Source organism: Scyliorhinus torazame, chromosome 17 (genome assembly GCF_047496885.1).
Source record: "Scyliorhinus torazame isolate Kashiwa2021f chromosome 17, sScyTor2.1, whole genome shotgun sequence".
NCBI lineage: Eukaryota > Metazoa > Chordata > Chondrichthyes > Carcharhiniformes > Scyliorhinidae > Scyliorhinus > Scyliorhinus torazame.
The window spans coordinates 71,043,371-71,063,076 of record NC_092723.1 but is presented as its reverse complement, the minus strand read 5'-3'; the positions used below and the strand labels follow the sequence as shown (position 1 = coordinate 71,063,076).

General features: G+C 49.4%; 1 protein-coding gene and 1 pseudogene across 1 annotated transcript in view; both read left to right on the top strand.

The window, feature by feature from the left end:
- The window catches only part of LOC140393943 (peptidyl-prolyl cis-trans isomerase FKBP5-like), a 204,796-nt gene that overhangs the window by 150,222 nt on the left and 34,868 nt on the right, over positions 1–19,706 (top strand). The window lies entirely within an intron of this gene.
- LOC140393942 (mitochondrial glutamate carrier 1 pseudogene) lies at positions 1,897–3,259 on the top strand (annotated as a pseudogene).

The window sequence follows — 19,706 nt, the reverse complement described above, 5'->3', positions numbered from 1 at the left end:
GGGGTGGCACAGGGCAGGGATACGAAGGTTGGGGGACCTGTTTGTGGACGGTAAGTTCGCGAGCCTGGGTGAGCTGGAGGAGGAGTACGGGCTCCCCCCCGGGGAACACCTTCAGGTACTTACAGGTAAGGGCGTTTGCCAGGCGGCAGGTGGTGGAATTCCCGCAGCTGCCACACACAGAGTACAGGACAGGGTGCTCTCGGGGGGGGGGGGGGGGGAGAGTGGGGAAGATCTCGGAAACTTAACAGATGATGCAGGAGGAGGAGGAGGAGGGATGCAGGAGGAGGAGGAGGCCTCGGTGGTGGAGGTGAAAGGTAAGTGGGAGGAGGAGTTGGGAGTGGAGATCGAGGTCGGGACGTGGGCAGATGCCCGAGGGAGGGTGAACTCTTCCTCATCGTGCGCGAGGCTCTGCCTCATACAGTTTAAGGTGCTGCACAGGGCACACATGATCAGGACAAGGATGAGCCGGTTTTTTGGGGGTGAGGACAGGTGTGTTAGGTGCTCAGGGAGCCCAGCAAATCACACCCATATGTTCTGGGCGTGCCCAGTGCTGGAAGAATTTTGATGGGCGTAGCGAGGATGGTGTCGAGGGTGATAGGATCCAGGGTCAAACCGGTCTGGGGGCTCGCAATATTTGGGGTCGCAGAGGAGCCGGGAGTGCAGGAGGCGAAAGAGGCCGGTATTCTGGCCTTTACGTCCCTGGTAGGCCGGCGAGGGATTCTCCTTCAGTGGAAGAATGCGAGGCCCCCAAGCGTGGAATCCTGGATCAACGATATGGCGGGGTTTATTAAGTTGGAGAGGGCGAAATTCGCCTTGAGAGGGTCGGTACACGGGTTCTTTAGGCAGTGGCAACTGTTCTTAGACTTTCTGGCAGAACAGTAGACAATGGTCAATGGCAGCAGCAACTCGGGGGGGGGGGGGGGGGGGGCGTGGTTTACTTTATTCTTGTTTTTGTTATTTACACAGGAGGGTCTGAGGGGGTGTATACACCTGTTGTCTTAAGTCGGGGTATTAATGTTAATTTATTATTTATGTACAGGGGGGAGGGGAGAATGGAGGGTTGCTTTTTTAGACTGTGTTTTGTACTTAACCCTGTTAGGTTCCTTTTTCATTTTGTTAATGATATTTTATGAAAACCTTAATAAAAATTATTTTAAAAAAACAAAAACATCCATATAGACTTAACCCTTTAAAATTGGCACAGGTTAAAAAAGAGATTGAGAGTATGCTTAGAAATGGCATAATTGAAGTGGGTTGCAGCCAATGGAGCTCACCCATAGTGATGGTACCTAAACCAGACGATACCCAACGGTTGTGTGTGGACTATAGAAAGGTGAATGCAGTTACAAGAACAAACTCTTACCCTATCCCATGTTTGAAGGATTGCATTGAGAAAGTGGGACAATCTGTTTTTATTTTCAACTTCCAGACCTGGAAAGAACATTTTAAACATTGTATGGAGTTCTACGATCGACTTCAGGAGGCGGGTTTGGTGATGAACCTAGCCGAAAGTGAATTTGGAAAAGCCCAAATCACTTTCCTTGAGGAGTTTCCGATACCCTCAAGACGAAGGGAACTAATTTGATTTCTTGGCATGACTGGATTTGATCGAACCTATGTGCACAAGATTTGTAGCTTGATTACTCCACTGATGGGCTTGCTGAAGAAACGTAAAAAAATTCAATGGACAGCGGACTTTCAACAGGCATTTGACTGCCCGAAAGCTGTGATCACCAATGTTCCTGTATTGGAGAATTGCAAGTGGCTCTGTGGTCAGATTGAACTACAGTATCTGATTCTAAAGAGAAATGCCGAGGAATAGCGAAATGGATGGATCATGCAGAGACTTTCTTGTTCAAAGAGACTGTCAATCGAGAAGGTTTTCGGTTGCTTTCCACAAGTGACAGCCGCCCTGCCTGCAACGCGGATACACGGCACAGCGCAACCGCTACCGAGAGACTGCTCCCACTCCACCAGAGCCCCGAACACAACCCCAACGAATCCAGGCTACGTTTATTTCCCCGGTGGCCGTTCAGCTGTGCCGTGTGACCTTCTGTAACCATCTTGTTTCTGCATATTTTGAAGAATATTGCAAATATGTCCAGCAACAAAATCAACCTTCCTGCTAAACTCATCAATGGCGGAGCTGCTGGATTGATTGGAGTCACTTGTGTTTTTCCAATAGACCTGGCCAAGACCAGGCTGCAGAACCAAAGGGTTGGGCAGCGTACCTACACCAGCATGATGGACTGTCTGATTAAGACCATGCGATCTGAAGGATATTTTGGAATGTACCGAGGTGCGGCTGTGAACTTGACATTGGTAACACCTGAGAAGGCCATTAAACTTGCTGCAAATGACTTTTTCCGTCAGTATTTGTCAAAAAATGGTAAGGGCTTAAATGTGTTCAAAGAGATGCTGGCAGGTTGTGGGGCAGGAATCTGTCAGGTCGTTGTCACTACTCCAATGGAGATGCTGAAAATCCAGCTCCAGGATGCTGGCAGATTAGCAGCTCAGCAGAGATTGATATTGCCTTCAAGCTCCTCCACTAAAGTTATAGCCACCAACCCAGTCCTGAGTCGGGCATACAATGTTGGCCCTGCTGCTGTTACCAGGCCAATGTCTGCTACCCAGATTGCTAAAGATTTATTCTACTCCCAAGGATTCCGTGGTATGTATAAAGGATTAGGAGCCACAATGCTGAGGGATGTTCCCTTTTATGTCATCTACTTCCCATTGTTTGCCAATCTAAACAAACTTGGACAAAATCCGTTGGATGGGAAAGCTTCTTTCCTCCATTCGTTTTTATCAGGGTGTATTGCTGGTTCTGTTGCTGCTGTAGCTGTCAACCCATGTGATGTGATCAAAACCCGATTTCAGTCACTACATAGAGGAGCAAATGAAGAAACCTACAGTGGGATTGTGGACTGTGCAAGGAAAATCTGGGTGAATGAGGGTCCTTCTGCATTCTTGAAGGGATCTGGTTGCCGAGCATTAGTCATTGCACCACTCTTTGGCATCGCGCAAGTGATTTACTTTGTAGGAGTTGGAGAATTTCTCTTGGGATTTTCACGGTTTGAAGTGTACTAATTGTATCCATTCCTGAAGGACTGACTAAATTAGACTATGCTGGAAAATCCCAAACAAGGAACCAAGACACTGCTGCAGCTACTGGAGAGTTCACCTTCTTTCAGATTCCAGGCTTGCCTGTGAATGTGGGAATGCTGTTTGGATGATCAAGAATATTGGTCGTCAACCCGGTGGTGGCGGCAACATTGAATATCTGGGGACAGTGGAGGCGACAGAGAGGGGTGCGGGGAGCCCTGGTGGGGTCCCCAATCAGGAACAACCATAGGTTCACCCCAGGAAGAATGGATGGAGGATTTCAGAGCTGGTACCAGTTGGGAATTAGGAGGGTGGGAGATTTATTTATAGATGGGACTTTTGCGAGCTTGGGAGCATTGGAGGAAAAGTATAAGTTGCCCCGGGGAAATTTCTTGAGATATATGCAGGTGAGGGCATTTACTAGACAACAGGTGAGGGAATTTCCGTTGCTCCCGACACAGGGGATACAGGACAGGGTGCTTTCAGGGGTGTGGGTCGGAGAGGGCAAGGTGTCAGAGATTTACCGAGAGATGAGGGAAGAGGGGGAGGAGTCGGTGGGCGAACTAAAAGGAAAGTGGGAAGAAGAACTAGGGGAGGAGATAGAGGAGGGTATGTAGGCTGATGCCCTAATCAGGGTAAATTCCTCTTCCTCATGCGCCAGGCTTAGCCTGATTCAATTTAAGGTGCTACATAGAGCACACATAACGGGAGCAAGATTGAGCAGGTTCTTTGGAGTGGAGGACAAATGTGGGAGGTGTGGCGGGAGCCCGGCAAACCACGCACATATGTTTTGGGCGTGCCCGGCACTGGAAGGGTATTGGAAGGGAGTGACGGGAGTGATTTCGCGGGTGGTGAAGGCCCGGGTCAAACCAGGCTGGGGGTTAGCTCTATTTGGAGTTGCGGAAGAGCCGGGAGTGCAGGAGGCGAAAGAGGCCGACGTTGTGGCCTTTGCGTCCCTAGTAGCCCGGCGCAGGATCCTACTCATGTGGAAGGAGGCGAAACCTCCCGGACTGGAGGCCTGGGTAAATGATATGGCGGGGTTCATTAAACTGGAGCAGATAAAGTTTGCCCTGAGAGGATCGGCTCAAGGGTTCACCAGGCGGTGGCAGCCATTTCTCGACTACCTAGGGGAACGTTAGAGGGAAGACAGATGACCAGCAGCAGCAACCCAGGGGGAAGGGGGGGGGGGGGAGGGGGAGGGAGGGGGAGGGGGGGGGGTTTAGTTTAATTTAGGTCAAAGATAAAGGGGTTTTGTTACTTGTGTATTGTTAAAAATTTCTGCATTGTTATTGTTGCGTTCGCTTTGTAAGAGGGGAAAAATTGTTGTTTGAGAAAAAATTTTAAATAAAACATATTTTTTTAAAAAAAGAATATTGGTCGTCAACCTCTTCAAGTTACTGAATGATTTGAGGTGGTTGATTTTTTGGAAAGATTGCCTTGAAGTGTTGTAAAAGAATGCTTAAACTAAAGGGGCCAAACCTGTATTTCCCTCACTAGCTCCATAGTCACTTTTTTTCCCTCGAGTTTGTGAAGAGTTGAATCAGAAATTACACTTTTTTTTTAAAGAAAACATTTTTATACTTTTGGTCACATTTTCTAAGCCGATTTTAATTTTTAAAGTTGGAGACCCTTAAAAGCAAAACTATTTGGGGATGCCTGGGGGGGAAATTGAAACTTGTTACTCCAGAATAAGGTCACCAAATGGCTTCATTTCAAAAGAGAATGTCTGCTGGAAAGTTTAATATGGAGGAGAATGGGGGATAAATTCAAAGGCTTCTGCATTTAATTGAAGGAATAGTTTCAGGAAAACTGTTTTCAATGTTTTTTCTAAAAAAAAAGTACAAAACCTCTCATTCAGTTAATTAGCTTCACAGAATTCCGTATTTGATTTGTCCTGTATTTTGATCTACCTGTGTGAATGTGGGACTGTGCTCCCTGCATTTGATCTGGCTGTTACACCAAAGATGACCACTTTAATGTGTTGAGATATCTACAAAGGAAAGGGCATGTTGCAGAACAAGAAAGCTGCTGACTAGCAGGTCCATCTTTAAGAGCATTTAATTGTCACTGATACCACAGTAGCAAAAACAATGCCTGTATTTGGGTTAAATAAATGTTTCGATCATGAGACTGGATTCTCAACTTGGATCCCATTGGAAACTGTCTCGTTGACTGGAATTCATGAGAGAGAATGGTGTCATAAGTATGCCACTGATCCTTTGTCTTCCTATAATACTGTAAATGTCATGATACAAATACCTCTGGTTAATGTTTAACTGTGCCATTCTGTGCCATTGAATTTATTTACATGTAGATAACTGAGTCATCACCATTGTCAAATATTTGGATTTACATATTTAACTGGTTGCAAACAAATTCAATTCAAACTAAGCTGTGACAGTAAAGTTTTTTATAATCTTAAAAAAAAAAGAGAAGGTTTTCGGTTGGAGGAAGAAGAACAAAAAAAAAAATGGACTATTATTATACCTGTTTGCATGTGTTGTTTTTTTTGAACTGGTAAAGTGTTTTACTGTGTGCATTTCTTAATTGATGGTGCAAAGGTGAAAAATGGAACCATCTTGAAGTTAACGGTTTTTTTTCTTGGGGCAAGGTGTCATGTGAGAGTACCTTTAAGAAATGGATGTTTAAGCAATGTACCTTTAAGAAATGGAGCTGATCATATTACTGAAGTGATGTCAGAGGGTAGGGGGAGCTGAATTGAGCTCACTTCTGCTTTTGGTTTCAGTTTGAGGAGAAAGCTGGGAGTGTCTGTGTGTTTTGCTGAGAGCTGCAGGAAGAAAACACAGAGCTTGCTGAGAGTTGCACGAAGAAACAGAGCTGGTCTGTTGATGTCTGCAAATCCAAAGACTATAAATATATTGAATGTAACCTCATGTCTGTTTTTGAAGGTTGAAGTCTTTTGGATGTTTAAAGGAACAGTTTGAAGGATTATTTAGTGTTGTAGTCTTTTGGGGTTATCTTTGAAGTAATGGGTGTTTAAGATATTCAATGTTCGTTGTTTAAAGGTTAAATTGATTTCATAGAATAAACATTGTTTTGTTTTAAAAACCATTTGTCCATAATTGCTGTATCACACCTGGAGAGTACACCGTGTGATTCCCACACCACAATCTATTAAAAGTTGTGTGACGGTTGAACTCCATGAAACACTTTGGGGTTCTGTAAACCCAGACCTATAACACCAGGAATAGATCTAGCTGGTCTGATACCCTGAAGAGCCCCACTTTCAGGTATGGCTCCACCCTCACCCCCACCACTTTGGACATTGCCTCGAAGAAGGCTGTCCAGTACTCCACAAGTCTCGGACAAGACCAGAACATGTGGGCGTGGTTGGCTTGGCCTCCTTGGCACCGTTCACATCTATCCTCCACCTCCGGAAGAACATACCTATACGGGTTCTTGTTAGGTGGGCTCTATGTACCACTTTTAGTTGCGTCAGGCTGAGCCTTGCACACATGGAGGTGGAGTTGACCCTATGCAGTGCTTTGCTCCAGAGTCCCCACCCTATTTCGATCCACAGGTCCTCCTCCCATTTCATTCTTGTTGCGTCCAGTACGGTGTCGGCCCCTTCTACCAGTCGGTCATACATGTCGCGACAGTTTCCTTTCTCTAATATGCTTGCGTCCCGTAACTCTTCCAGTAATGTCTGTCGTGGCGGTTGTGGGTATGTCCTTGTCTCCTTTCGGAGGAAGATTTTGAGTTGCAGGTACCTTAACTCGTTCCCCCTGGCTGGCTGGAATTTCTCCGTCGGTTCGTCCATTGTTGCGATCCTGCCGTCCATGTATAGGTCCCTGACTTGAACTTGTAATTCAACACAACTTTATTAACTTAACTTCAATAAAATGCATTATGTATTCAAATCTTATGCTGTACAAATGATCACAATTTCGCTGAAGACTCACAGCTTTAGACATAAGGTAGATACTAGGTAGATGCTACCCCTTTTGATCTGGCCAAGTTCTTTGTCTTCCGAGGTCCATTCTGTTCGCTGAGCCCTTCACTCAGGATGTTGTATATGTGAGGTTTGTCTTATGCTGCGCTATGAGAAATGAGTCAAGAGCTGCATATTTATCCCTCCTATACCCTCATGCGTACGTGTTCCATGGAAGAGGTCATGTCCGATCTAAAAACACAACTGTCAAATGGCCTCATTCTTCTAACCACAGGTCCATCCTTCAGACATTGGTTTTCCGGAAACAGGTGCCGTTTTGTGCCATTACAAGTTCCCGCTTTTGCACTTTGTAAACTTTCGATTTGTGCATTACAAACTTTCCTTAAATAGGTCAGGTCAAAAGTCCAAGAATACTGTCATTTGAAGTTTATTAAAAAATATATTTTTATTCTCCTTTTTCACATTTTCTTCCTTATTTACACCCACCAATAAACAGTAACGAATACATTGTCAATCCCCTTATCAACAACAACAATCCCATCCTCCCACCAACCCCCCAAACAACAGTCCGCATGCTAACATAAACAACAACAAAAAATTTGTCATTTGAAGTTGATGAAATCGCCCAACAGTTCTGTAGTAAGTTATTTAGCATAAGTCAGTTACAATATCATGGAAAATATATTAATGATTATTTAAGCATTGTTATGGTAAAGTGGAATATAGATTGATGAGAATTGGACAATTGTAAGAGACCTGTTAGGGGATGTTGACATCAGATGAAGAGTAAGAAATGGATTTACCTGTTCCCCAGCTGCGTGTTTCTTGGTGGCAGGAGGCAGCACAGCATTCACTGGTGCGGGATTCTCTGTTCCTGCTGCTTGTCAATGGGATTTCCCATTGAAGCCACCATGCCGCCGGGAAACCCACGGTGGCTGTACGCTGCTGGCGGGACCAGAGAATCCCGCCGCTAACAAACGGCCGGAGAATTTCGGCCGTAGGTTTCTTCAGTGTAGAATGTATTCACAGAAGTAGTTATTTGCTTTGTTGTCAGACATGGCAATAAATGGAAAACAACAGGCCTGCTCTGTTCTGAAGCCATCAGACTATCATTGTTGTTAGCAAAGTGCAAACCAGGTAACAGCAAAAGTGTCTTAATAGAGGGCTTTCACTTCTGCAATGAATGCTGGGATACCTAGCCTCCATGGCATTCACTGACTTCCTCTCATTCAAGGGAGAGAGAAAGCTACAGAACTTGGCAAACACAGGAGGAAAGGGAAGCAGAGATGGAAAGGAGGCCGACAAAGGAGAGATATCATTGTGTCATGTTTATGGTGCATTGAAAGGAGCAGCATGGCCTCGATCTTCACACTGACGGGGGCAGGGACTATAATTTCACTGATGTTTTGTCTCTGTAGAGCTGGAGGGCGTGAAACTTCAACTGGTACTGTACTGAGGCTCCTTCACACATCACCAATCACCCACATGTTTCATCTTCAGGCTGACTTTTACTCATTAAAATATCCATCTGTCCTTTTCCAATTGTAAGGTAAAGTCGCCATAGTCCCAAATGACCATAGGCTGCTTTCCCCTTTGAGTGGGAGAGCTGATTGGTGGTGATTTAACCTGAGGATCACCACACCTCAGGTGAGGGGCTGAGAGGCAAGGTTAATATAACCTCAGTCGGTATGGTAATTGAACCCATGCTGCTGGCCTTGCTCTGTATAGCAAGCCAGCTGTCTAGCCAAGTGAACTAAACTGGCCCCATATTTAATATGTGAGTGGTGGCATAGAAGTCACCAGAGTTTGCTAAACTGTTTAGTCCAGACTATTTTTATGTTGTAACCAATGGTTATTGCTCCAAATGCAAGGCCATCTCATTCTGGTGATTTCTGGCAGTTTAGTGGTTGCAAGTGTACGAACTACCAGCCAGGAAGGAGCGGTTCTGAAATATGTTGAGCATTTCCGATACCTTGGCAGCCACCTCTCTCAAGACTTCCGCAAGCCAACCAAAGTCCGAGGGCAGAGTCTTTCTATCAAGGACTAAGTCCTCTGGTGGGGCAGGGACGGGGACTGTTTCCTGCTGTGGAGACTGCTGGGAATTCACACCATATCGCACGACTCCAGCCTCATTCAATATGCATTTGAGCGGTTTTGTGATATTTCATACGGCAGGGCGGGCTTGATGACTCGACCACCTGCCATCATATCCGGGTGGCATTTTTAAAAAAGCAGCCAGACGTAACTGATCCATTGTTGACGATGGAAGATGGAACTCCAATAACACTCTGAAGCTGGAGGATGGACCTCCTGAAACTGGAATATCCACCTGATAGGTACTCCTCTGCACCCACTGCTGGGAGTTTGAGGGTTCATGGTTACCGGAGGCCTCTTGGTCACTGGGGGCCTCAACCCTGAACTCCGGAGGAATCCAGGCCACCTTAAGGTAACTCCCGACTTTAACACTCCACGTTGGTCCAGACATGTCCTGGAACTAGCGTGATTTCCTGCTGGTGTTGCAGATGATCAGGGATGGGGGGGACGATTCTGGTCAGGCCTTCAGCTGCATCCCTTCAGCAGGATGCAAGTTGGTTTCATATGTCCTCTGGCGAGAATCGTGACCCACCATGATGAGCAGGCACAGAAGATCCTGCTGCCATTTAATGCTGGCATGAAACCAATTTTTGGACCACCCGTTGCCACCTGCCAGGAAAATTCCATCCCTAGTTTACGGAGCCGTTATCATCACCATTTGAGGCCTGGACTGTGTACCAGTGACACATAAGTGCACTCGTGAAATTCAAATGGCATCATGCTTTGAGTCACAACGTTGTAACGATGAGGCAGAGTGAAGGCAGAGAAGGGAAGAAGAGGAAGCAAATCCTGTATGCTGGATCCTGCTACCTTGTGAGGATATCCTGCCCATGTTCCCAAAGATATGCAGGTTGCGAATTGGCTTGTTCAGTCACATGAAGACCCATATAGCATAAACTCACGATCCTGAGTAGATATCCACATTGAATCAAGAGACAGCTGACAACGATCCGCACCATGGCACAGAATCTGCATACCTTCCCAATGCCTGTCATAGGGCCATGGTAAGTCCTTCTACTCAAGTCCAGTTTTGGTGACTTGGTGTCACTGTCATAGCTACTTGACGTTATCAATATATAATCACAGTATCACGGCAGCAGCAGGACAGAGACCACATAGTAAAGGCCAGAGTTAAGATCCTTTATGATCGGCATGACCTGGACATATCATGCATCATTTCACCAGCCCTTGGTAACATGGGATGAGGAATAGGGCACAATCTAACGTCCGCTCCCCGCCGGAATCGGAATGGGACAGGATCGGTAAATGCCTGGAAAGCCTCCCCCATGCCCGGGATCTCCGACAGCCGCTCCTGACACCTATTGGCCTCCCCAGAGAGACCCCAGCCAGGCGCCGATTGGTAATAGTCCATGCAAATGTGGACCTGGCAGGATAACACCTGGGTGGTCAAGGATAGGGCTGGGTGACACCCTGTCTCTCCCCAGCACTTGGACACCTTGGCACTGCCAGGCTTGCATCTTGGTACTGCCCCCCTGGCACTGCCAAGGTGCCTGGGTGGTAATGCCAGGCTGGCAGGAGCGCTGCTGGGGTGGCAGTGCCAGGGTATTCAGGTGCCAGGATGGCACTGCGAAGGGTTAGGGCCTGAGGGGGGCCATGCCCATGAAAAGAGGGATGAGAGGAAGGGTGAAGGGTGGGGGTGGGGGGGGGGGGGGGGGGGGGGGCGGGGAAATGGGTATGAAAGTGCCTCCGTAAGGTTTTGGGGGAAATGAAGGGCAGGGCCCAAAAAGGACCATGGAAATGTCTGAAAAGGGCGGATTCTCAGCGACCCCATAGCAGGGTGTCCTCAATTGGAGGGGTGTGGGGTATGGCTATATGTGTGGATGGGAGGGGGGGGTGGGGTGGCGGGGGGAGACATTGCCCATGGGTGGACCCTCAAGCTCACTTAGAGATTGGAGCCACCCTTTCAATGGCCCGACAATTGTGCTGTGAAACACTTTGGGGCTTGTGAAGTGCCTGGAGATGTTTTACAATATTATAGGCACAATATGAATATATGTTATTGTTGTTGCAGAGTGATCTCTCAACTCAAGATTCTCATGCCAAGGGGTAACTTGGTGTGTGACCAACAAATTGCAACTTGCACCAATCACCCAATTATTTGTGTGGTTACGTCGCCAAATATCTTGTTGGGAATTACTCCTTTTTTTAAATCCTGAGGAGAGCTGCTGCTTTAATTGTGCTTTGGGAACATAATTCTCTGCTATCAAATGAGTGAATGATTGCTTTCGAAATTGGATGAAAGAGTATTAACAATGGAAGGTAATACATGGGTCCTGCCATTTCTTTGAAGGATAGTATTTTGCTTATGCTGCAGGAGTGGTTGATTTGAGTCAGAATGTACTGCATGTTCTGTTCGGACGCTTCAGTTCAAACTCCCTGCCAATCTCCCTAAGTACAGCATGTTCCTGTCAGGACAAGTACCTCCAGGCAAAACTTAAACAAGCTCACAAGGATGGGGAGAAAGAAAACACAAAATAATAGAAGCTCTGTTCTATTTTCTTCCTTTTCAATTTCAGCTCATAAGCTCTCCTAACACGGTGGGGGAGGTGAGGAGTACACTGCACCCAGTATACTGACTGGAACCCCCTATCCCTCTTGAATATGTGAATGTTTTGACTAAAGGATTGTATAAATCATCAAGAACGTCATAGTTCTGCATGGTCATTATCACAGTTAGTGGCTGTTCCTGAGGCAGTATGGTTAGAATGCTTCAATCTGTTTCCTTTTGTATTTAAGTAATTCGTGAAAATATTTACTGTTTTGAATTTCTTTTGGAATAAAAAATTCTACTTTCTCAAGCAGGAGCTGCATCCTATTTTGGTCCTTGCATTGCGCTGGAGGGGGACTGGAACTTTTGCTTTTCTTATACCTGCTTTGGACATTTCTCCAAAGTTTACAGGCACGATTCAACAGGACAAGAACAGAGTCCCGTTTCGGGCACATTTTGCGGGTGTTTCTCGGCACCTGTAGCGCTGAGAAAGACCCTGCAGACTTCCGGTTGCGGCTATGCCTAGGTAGGTCGCATGTTCGGCAGCTCCCGCCGGGAACGGACTTTTGGGCTCTCCAGAGGGGCCCCAACGGCAATTGTTCGACGGCTTCCAGTGTGGGAAGGTGACAGCAAGGTCCCCCCGACATTATATGGATTGGACCAGGAGTGGAGCGGTTAAAAAAGTGATCCTGGTGCAGCGGAAAGTGCGAGGGAGGAAAAGCAAGATGGCGGCGGGTGGAGACCAAGCAGCATGGGTGCAGTGGTCGCAGGAGGAGCAGGAGTTTCTTAAACGCTGCTTTGCGGAGCTGAAGACAGAAATGCTGGCGCCAATGAAGGCGGCGATTGAGAAGCTTGTGGAGACCCAGAAGGCCCAAGGGGCGGCGATCCGGGAGGTTCGGCAAAAAGCCTCGGATAACGAGGACGAGATCTTGGGCCTGGCGGTGAAGGTGGAGGCGCACGAGGCGCTGCACAAGAGGTGGGGGGAAAAATTTGAGGACCTTGAGAATAGATCGAGGTGGAAGAATCTTCGGATTCTGGGTCTCCCTGAAGGAGTGGAGGGGCCCGATTCCGGGGCACATATGAGCATGATGCTCAATTCGCTGATGGGCGCGGGAGCTTTCCTGAGGCCCCTGGAGCTGGATGGGGCTCATCGGGTCCTGGCAAGGAGACCCAAAGCCAACGAGCCGCCAAGGGCTGTAGTGGTGAGGTTCCACCGCTTTATGAACAGAGAGTGTGTCCTGAGATGGGCCAAAAAATAGCGGAGCAGCAGGTGGGAGAACACGGAGATCCGGATTTACCAGGACTGGAGTGCGGAGGTGGCTAATAAGAGGGCTGGTTTTAACCGGGCTAAGGCGGTGCTCCATTGGAAGGGGGTGAAGTTCGGGATGCTGCAGCCAGCGCGATTGTGGGTCACGTTCCAAGATCGGCACCACTATTTTGAAACGCCTGATGAGGCATGGAACTTTATACAGGCTGAAAAGTTGGATTCAAACTGAGGGTTTGTCGTGGGAGGATGTTTACTGTGTTTACTGCCTTTGGGGAATGTTCGTTTTGTTTCGGTGCTGGGTGGGGATGGGTGAATGGATTTGATGTGGGGGCTGTGGGAGAGTGTGGGCGGCGGTGTTGGAGGGGCAGGGCCCCGCGGAGGAGGAGGGGGGATGGAGGCCCGGGGATGGGGAGTTGGGGTAAGGCCGCAAAAAGGAGCTGTGCCAGAGGGGCGGGGCCGGTTCAGGAAAGCGTGGGCTTTTTCCTGCATTAGGGAAGGATGAGGGCGGGGCTGGGGGTGAAGGGCGGTGCTGGAGAAGAGCGCACACTGACTGCCAAGGGGTGGGGGCTTCTCACACTGGGGGGTCAATGGAATGGCGGGAGAGGCCGGGGTCAGCAAGAGTCAGCTGACTTACGGGATCAAAATGGCTAGATGAGGATCTAGCGGAGGGGAGGGGGGGGGAACTGGGTTGCTGCTGTATTGGCCAAAGGGGAGCTGGAAGTAGGAGAGGTAGTCGGGGCGGGAGTCCGCCGCCTGGGGGACTGGAGGGTGCGGGAGGCGCAGGCACGTGGCTGGCCTAGAAAAGGAGATGGCTAGTCGGCGGGGGGGGGGCCAATCCGGCTGATGATCCGGCTGATAACTTGGAATGTGAGGGGCCTGAACGGGCCCAGGTGTTCGCGCACTTAAAGGGACTGAAGGCAGATGCGGTTATGCTCCAGGAGACACATCTGAAGGTGGCAGATCAGGTGAGGCTGAGAAAGGGAGGGTAGGGCAGGTCTTTCATTCAGGGCTGGATGCGAAGAACAGAAGGGTTGTAATACTGGTGGGGAAGCGGGTATCGTTCGAGGCACTGAATATTGCAGTGGATAATGGAGGTCGATATGTGATGGTGAGTGGTAGGTTGCAAGGGGTGCGGGCGGTACTGGTGAACGTATATGCCCCGAATTGGGATGATGCCAGATTTATGAAACGCATGCTGGGTCGGATTCCGGATCTGGAGGTAGGAAGCTTGATAATGGGGGGGGGGACTTCAACTCAGTGCTGGACCCAGCACTGGACCGTTCTGGCTGCGGCCAAAGTGCTCAGGGGTTTATGGACCAGATGGGGGGAATGGTTCCATGGAGGTTTGCCAGGCCGCTAGCCAGGGAATTTTCCTTCTTTTCCCACGTCCATAGAGCCTACTCCCGGATAGATTTTTTCATTTTGAGTAGGGCGCTAACCCCGACAGTGGAGGGAAAGGAAAATTCGGCCATAGCCATCTCGGACCACGCCCCGCATTGGGTGGAGCTGGAGTTGGGGGAGGAGAGGGACCAGTGCCCGCTGTGGCGCCTCGATGTGGGACTGTTGGCGGATGCGGGGTGTATTGAAAGATATTTGGAGGCCAACGACAATGGGGAGGTGCAGGTGGGGGTAGTCTGGGAGGCATTGAAGGCGGTGGTCAGGGGAGAGCTAATCTCCATTAGGGCCCACAGGGAGAAGAGAGAGGAGAGGGAGAGGTTGGTGGGGGAGATTTTAAGGGTGGACAGGAGGTATGCAAAGGCCCCCAAGGAGGGGCTACTTAGGGAGTGATGGAACCTCCAGACGGAATTCGACCTGTTGACCACGGGGAAAGCAGAGGCACAGTGGAGGAAAGCGCACGGGGCGGCGTATGAGTATGGGGAGAAGGCGAGTCGGATGCTGGCACATCAGCTTTGTGCGAGGGAGATTGGTGGAGTTAAGGATAGAGGGGGGGAATACGGTGCGGAGTGCGGTGAGAATAAACAAGGTATTTAGGGACTTCTATGGGGATCTGTACAGGTCTGAGCCCCCAGCGGGGAGGAGGGGATGCGACGATTCCTCGATCAGCTGAGGTTCCCGAGGGTGGAGGAGGAGGAGGTGGCTGGTTTGGGGGCGCCGATTGGGCTGGAGGAGCTGGTTAAAGAATTGGGGAGCATGCAGGCGTGGAAGGGCCCGGGACCGGATGGGTTCCCGGTTGAATTTTACAGGAAATACGTAGACCTGCTGGGCCAGTTGCTAGTGAGGACTTTTAATAAGGCGAGCGAGGGGGGACCTTGCCCCCAACAATGTCCAGGGCGCTGATTTCTTTGATCTTGAAGCGGGACAAGGATCCATTGCAATGTGGGTCGTATAGACTGATCACTCTCCTCAATGTTGACGCTAAGTTGCTGGCGAAGGTGCTGGCTACGAGAATTGAGGACTGTGTCCCGGGGGTGATTCATGAAGACCAGACAGGATTTGTGAAGGGTAGGAAGCTGAATACAAATGTGCGGAGGCTCCTCAATGTGGATTTGATGCCCTCGGTGGAGGGGGAAGCGGAGGTAGTGGCAGCTATGGACGCAGAGAAGGCCTTTGATCGGGTGGAGTGGAGTATCTTTGGGAAGTGTTGCAAAGGTTTGGGTTCGGGGAGGGGTTCATCAGTTGGGTCAGGCTGCTATATAGAGCTCCGGTGGCGAGTGTGGCTACGAACCGGCGGAGGTCGGAGTACTTTCGGCTGTACCAGGGGACGAGGCAGGGGTGCCCCTTATCCCCCTTGTTGTTTGCACTGGCAATTGAGCCGCTGGCCATGGCACTGAGGTAGTCCAGGAAATGGAGGGGACTGGTCCGGGGGGGAGAGGAACACCGGGTGTCGTTGTATGCCGATGACCTATTGTTGTGTGTTGCGGATCCAGTGGAGGGGATGGTGGAGGTCATGCGGATCCTTAGGGAGTTTGGGGACTTTTCGGGGTATAAACTCAACGTAGGGAAGAGTGAGCTCTTTGTGGTGCATTCAGGGGACCAGGGAAGGGGGATAGACGAGCTGCCGCTGAAGAGGGCGGAAAGGGGTTTTCAGTACCTAGGGATCCAAGTAGCTAGGAGTTGGGGGGCCCTGCACAAGCTCAATTTGACACGGTTGGTGGAGCAGATGGAGGAGGATTTTAAAAGATGGGATATGCTGCCACTCTCGCTAGCGGGTAGAGTGCAGTCGGTCAAAATGACGGTCCTCCCGAGGTTTCTCTTTGCGTTCCAGTGCCTTCCCATTTTGATCCCCAAGGCCTTTTTCAAACGGGTAAGCAGGAGCATTATGGGATTTGTGTGGGCGAATAAGACCCCGAGGGTGAAGAGAGTGTTTCTGGAGCATAGCAGGGACAGGGGGGTGCTGGCGCTGCCGAATTTGTGTGGCTATTATTGGGCAACCAATGTGGCGATGATCCGTAAGTGGGTAATGAAGGGAGAGGGGGCGGCGTGGAAGAGGCTAGAGATGGCGTCCTGTGTGGGCACAAGCCTGAGGGCGCTGGTGATGGCATCGCTGCCGCTCTCGCCGACAAGGTACACCATGAGTCCGCTAGTGGCGGCGACGTTGAAAATCGGGGGGCAGTGGAGACGACACCGGGGCGAGGTGGGAGCCTCGGTTTGGTCCTCGATTCGGGAGAATCATCGGTTCGTCCCGGGACGATGGATGGGGGGTTTCGGAGCTGGCATCGGGCAGGGATTAGAAGAATGGGGGACCTGTTCATCGATGGGATGTTTGCGAGCCGAGGGGCGCTGGAGGAGAAGTTTGGGCTACTCCTGGGAAACGCTTTCAGGTACATGCAAGTGAGGGCGTTTGTGAGGCAGCGGGTGAGGGAATTCCAGCTGCTTCCGGCACGTGGGATTCAGGACAGGGTGATTTTGGGTGTATAGGTTGGAGAAGGCAAGGTTTCGGCGATTTACCAGGAGCTGAAGGAAGAGGAGGAGGCCTCGGTGGAGGAGTTAAGGGGCAAGTGGGAGGAGGAGCTTGGGGAGGAGATAGATGAGGGTCTGTGGGCTGATGCCCTGAGTAGGGCTAATTCTTCCTCCTCTTGTGCCAGGCTCAGCCTAATACAGTTCAAAGTTACTCACAGAGCGCATATGACAGGGGCAAGGTTGAGTAGGTTCTTTGGGGTGGAGGACAGATGTGGGAGGTGCTCGGGGAGCCCGGCAAACCACGTCCACATGTTCTGGTCGTGTCCGGCGCTGGATGGGTTTTGGAGGGGTTTTGTGAGGACTATGTCCAAGGTGGTGAACGCCTGGGTCAAGCCGAGCTGGGGATTAGCCGGGAGTGCAGGAGGCGAAATAGGCCAGCACTCTGGCCTTTGCGTCCCTGGTAGCCCGCCGGAGGATTTTGCTACTATGGAAAGATGCGAAGCCCACTAGTGTGGAAGCTTGGATCAATGGCATGGCAGGGTTCATCAAGCTGGAGAGGATAAAGTTTGTCTTGCGAGGGTCTGTGCAAGGTTTCTCCAGGCGGTGGCAACCGTTCCTAGGCGATCTCGCGGAGCGTTAGGAGGAGGTCAGCAGCAGCCCGGGGGGGGGGGGGGGGGGGGGGTTCTTTTGGGGTGGCATTTGGGTGAAGGTGGGGGCTTTTCCCTATTTGTGTTTTTAAATGTTATATGGGGGGTTATTGTATATGGGGGCAATCCAGTGTACAATTTCTGATTGTTGTGTTCTTGTTTCTTCTTGTTGAGAGGGAAAATTTGAATGAATATATTTTCCTTTAACAAGAGAAAGACCCTGCTGTTCAACGGCACTTGACTGTTTTTTTTGGCCTCAGTGGGTAACACCTCGTCGAGGACGCACGTACATCATTTTCTGCACTGACGGGAAATGCCAAAATGCCTGGGTGCCAACAGGAATACCAGGGTACCACCCTACTCAGAGCCCAACCACCTAGGAGTCTCTAATGGCCTGGGAGACCCCCCCCCCAACCCAGGTGCCTTTATGCCTCGTCCATGTTTGTTTGGACCAGTGCTAAACGGCACCCTGGTGGCGTCTTGCAGGCAGGTCTTTAGGTCCCGGGCATCGGGAGAATCCAGCGCAGACATATTTATGAGCCTAATGGCCCACTTCAATATGCTAATCTCGATCTCGCCCAGCGAGGGCGAGATCCTAATCATGACGTAGAATCTCGAGATGTTCCGAGTGTCACTAATCTTACGAGAGGCCTCTTGCGAGTTTCAACGGCCTCGTTGTGTCACTAAGTCAGACACAACGAGGCCAGTAAATCACGCCCTACAATTCTCTCAGCATCCACCCTACCCCACCCTGTCTCTCCTTAATGGTGTCACCCATACCCACGTGGCAAGCAATGTTACTGGGTTGATCTCACAACAGTTTGTGCTCCATTGGTGTCAATGCTTGGGGCCTTAGGAAATGAGTGGTCCCCATTGAATCTCCACTGGATGGGAATAAGACTGGGGGCCAAATGCAGGCAAAAACTTGAAAGAAAGAAAAATTTGCGTTCATGTAGTTCTATCCAGAATAGCCTGATGTTTGAGTGGTGCTTTATAGCCAGTGAAATATGGCGGGAAGATAAATGACCAGATAATCTTTTTTTTAGGTATTAGTTGAGGGATAAAAATTGACCAGGACATCAGGGAGCTCTGCCCTACCTTTGGGGTCTTTCACACACACCTGAAAAGATTGCCATGACCTCTGTTTAACATCCTGCCTGAAAGATGGCCCAACAGTGCAGCCCTCACTCGTTACTGCACTGGAGTGCCAGCTTACATGTCAAGTTGCTGAAGTTGCACTTGAACATTTGATCTGCTGATGGAAAGGTGAGAGCACAACTCCCCACTGGGCTGCGGCTTGTAGTTATTACAAGCAAATGGGATTCAATGTCAAAATGTCACGGCTAACAGCAATAATGTGACATATGTTCCCGCGACCCACACACAGCAGCTGCTGCAAGTTGCTGGAATTGAATGCTGACAGGAAGCCAACAAATGACCTTTTAGTGCCTGGAATTTTGAAGCCGGCAAGCGTGCGATAATATATATATATTTTTCCAAATGTTTTCCTGGCCCTGCTTTAGTGTTGACACCAATGATCCTGGTGCTGCCATTTTCAACTTCAGAGGAGAACATGAGGAAGGAGGAGACAAGGCGAGGAAAGGGCTGCTGTTACCCTCCTGGATTATGTCAAGTTTCAGGAATTTTGATCATGATTTTTGTCTTCATAGGAAAGGGGTCAGGATTGAGTTATATCGAGGAATGATTTAGCACAGGAAGGCCACAGGCTGGGGACTTTGCACAATGTGTACTACAAGCATCGGGAGAACAGGAGGAAGCCTATCAGCCTTTCCAGCCTGTGTTACCATTCAATGAGATCATGGCTAGTCTGCACCTTAAATCTGTCTTCGCTGCCTTGGCTCCATATCCTTTTCTACCCATTGTCCAGGAAAAATATAGCACCTTCAGATCGAAAATTTTGAATTGAACTTGCATTCACTTCTCTGTGTGGAAGAGAGTTGCACAATGCAACCACCGTTTGTACGCAGAGGTTTCTCCTGAATAGCCTAGCTCTAACTGGAAGGTTCTGTTCAGTTGTCCTGTAGCAAGGAAACTCGTTACCTCATCAAATCCGTTCAAAATCCCAAAAATTCTCGGTCAGAGTGAAACTTTATGGAGTCCAGGGACTCCAAACATGGTTTATGTAATTATTGCTCATAACCCAAGTTGGTGCTTCCAAACCCAGATGTCACCCAATCATGGCATGTGTCAAAGATCTGTTGTCCATCCCTAGACCAATTAGACAGGCTCACGAGAGGCATCAAGCAGTTTGGCACCTCCTTGTAGGTGGCAAACAAATGTCCACACTCA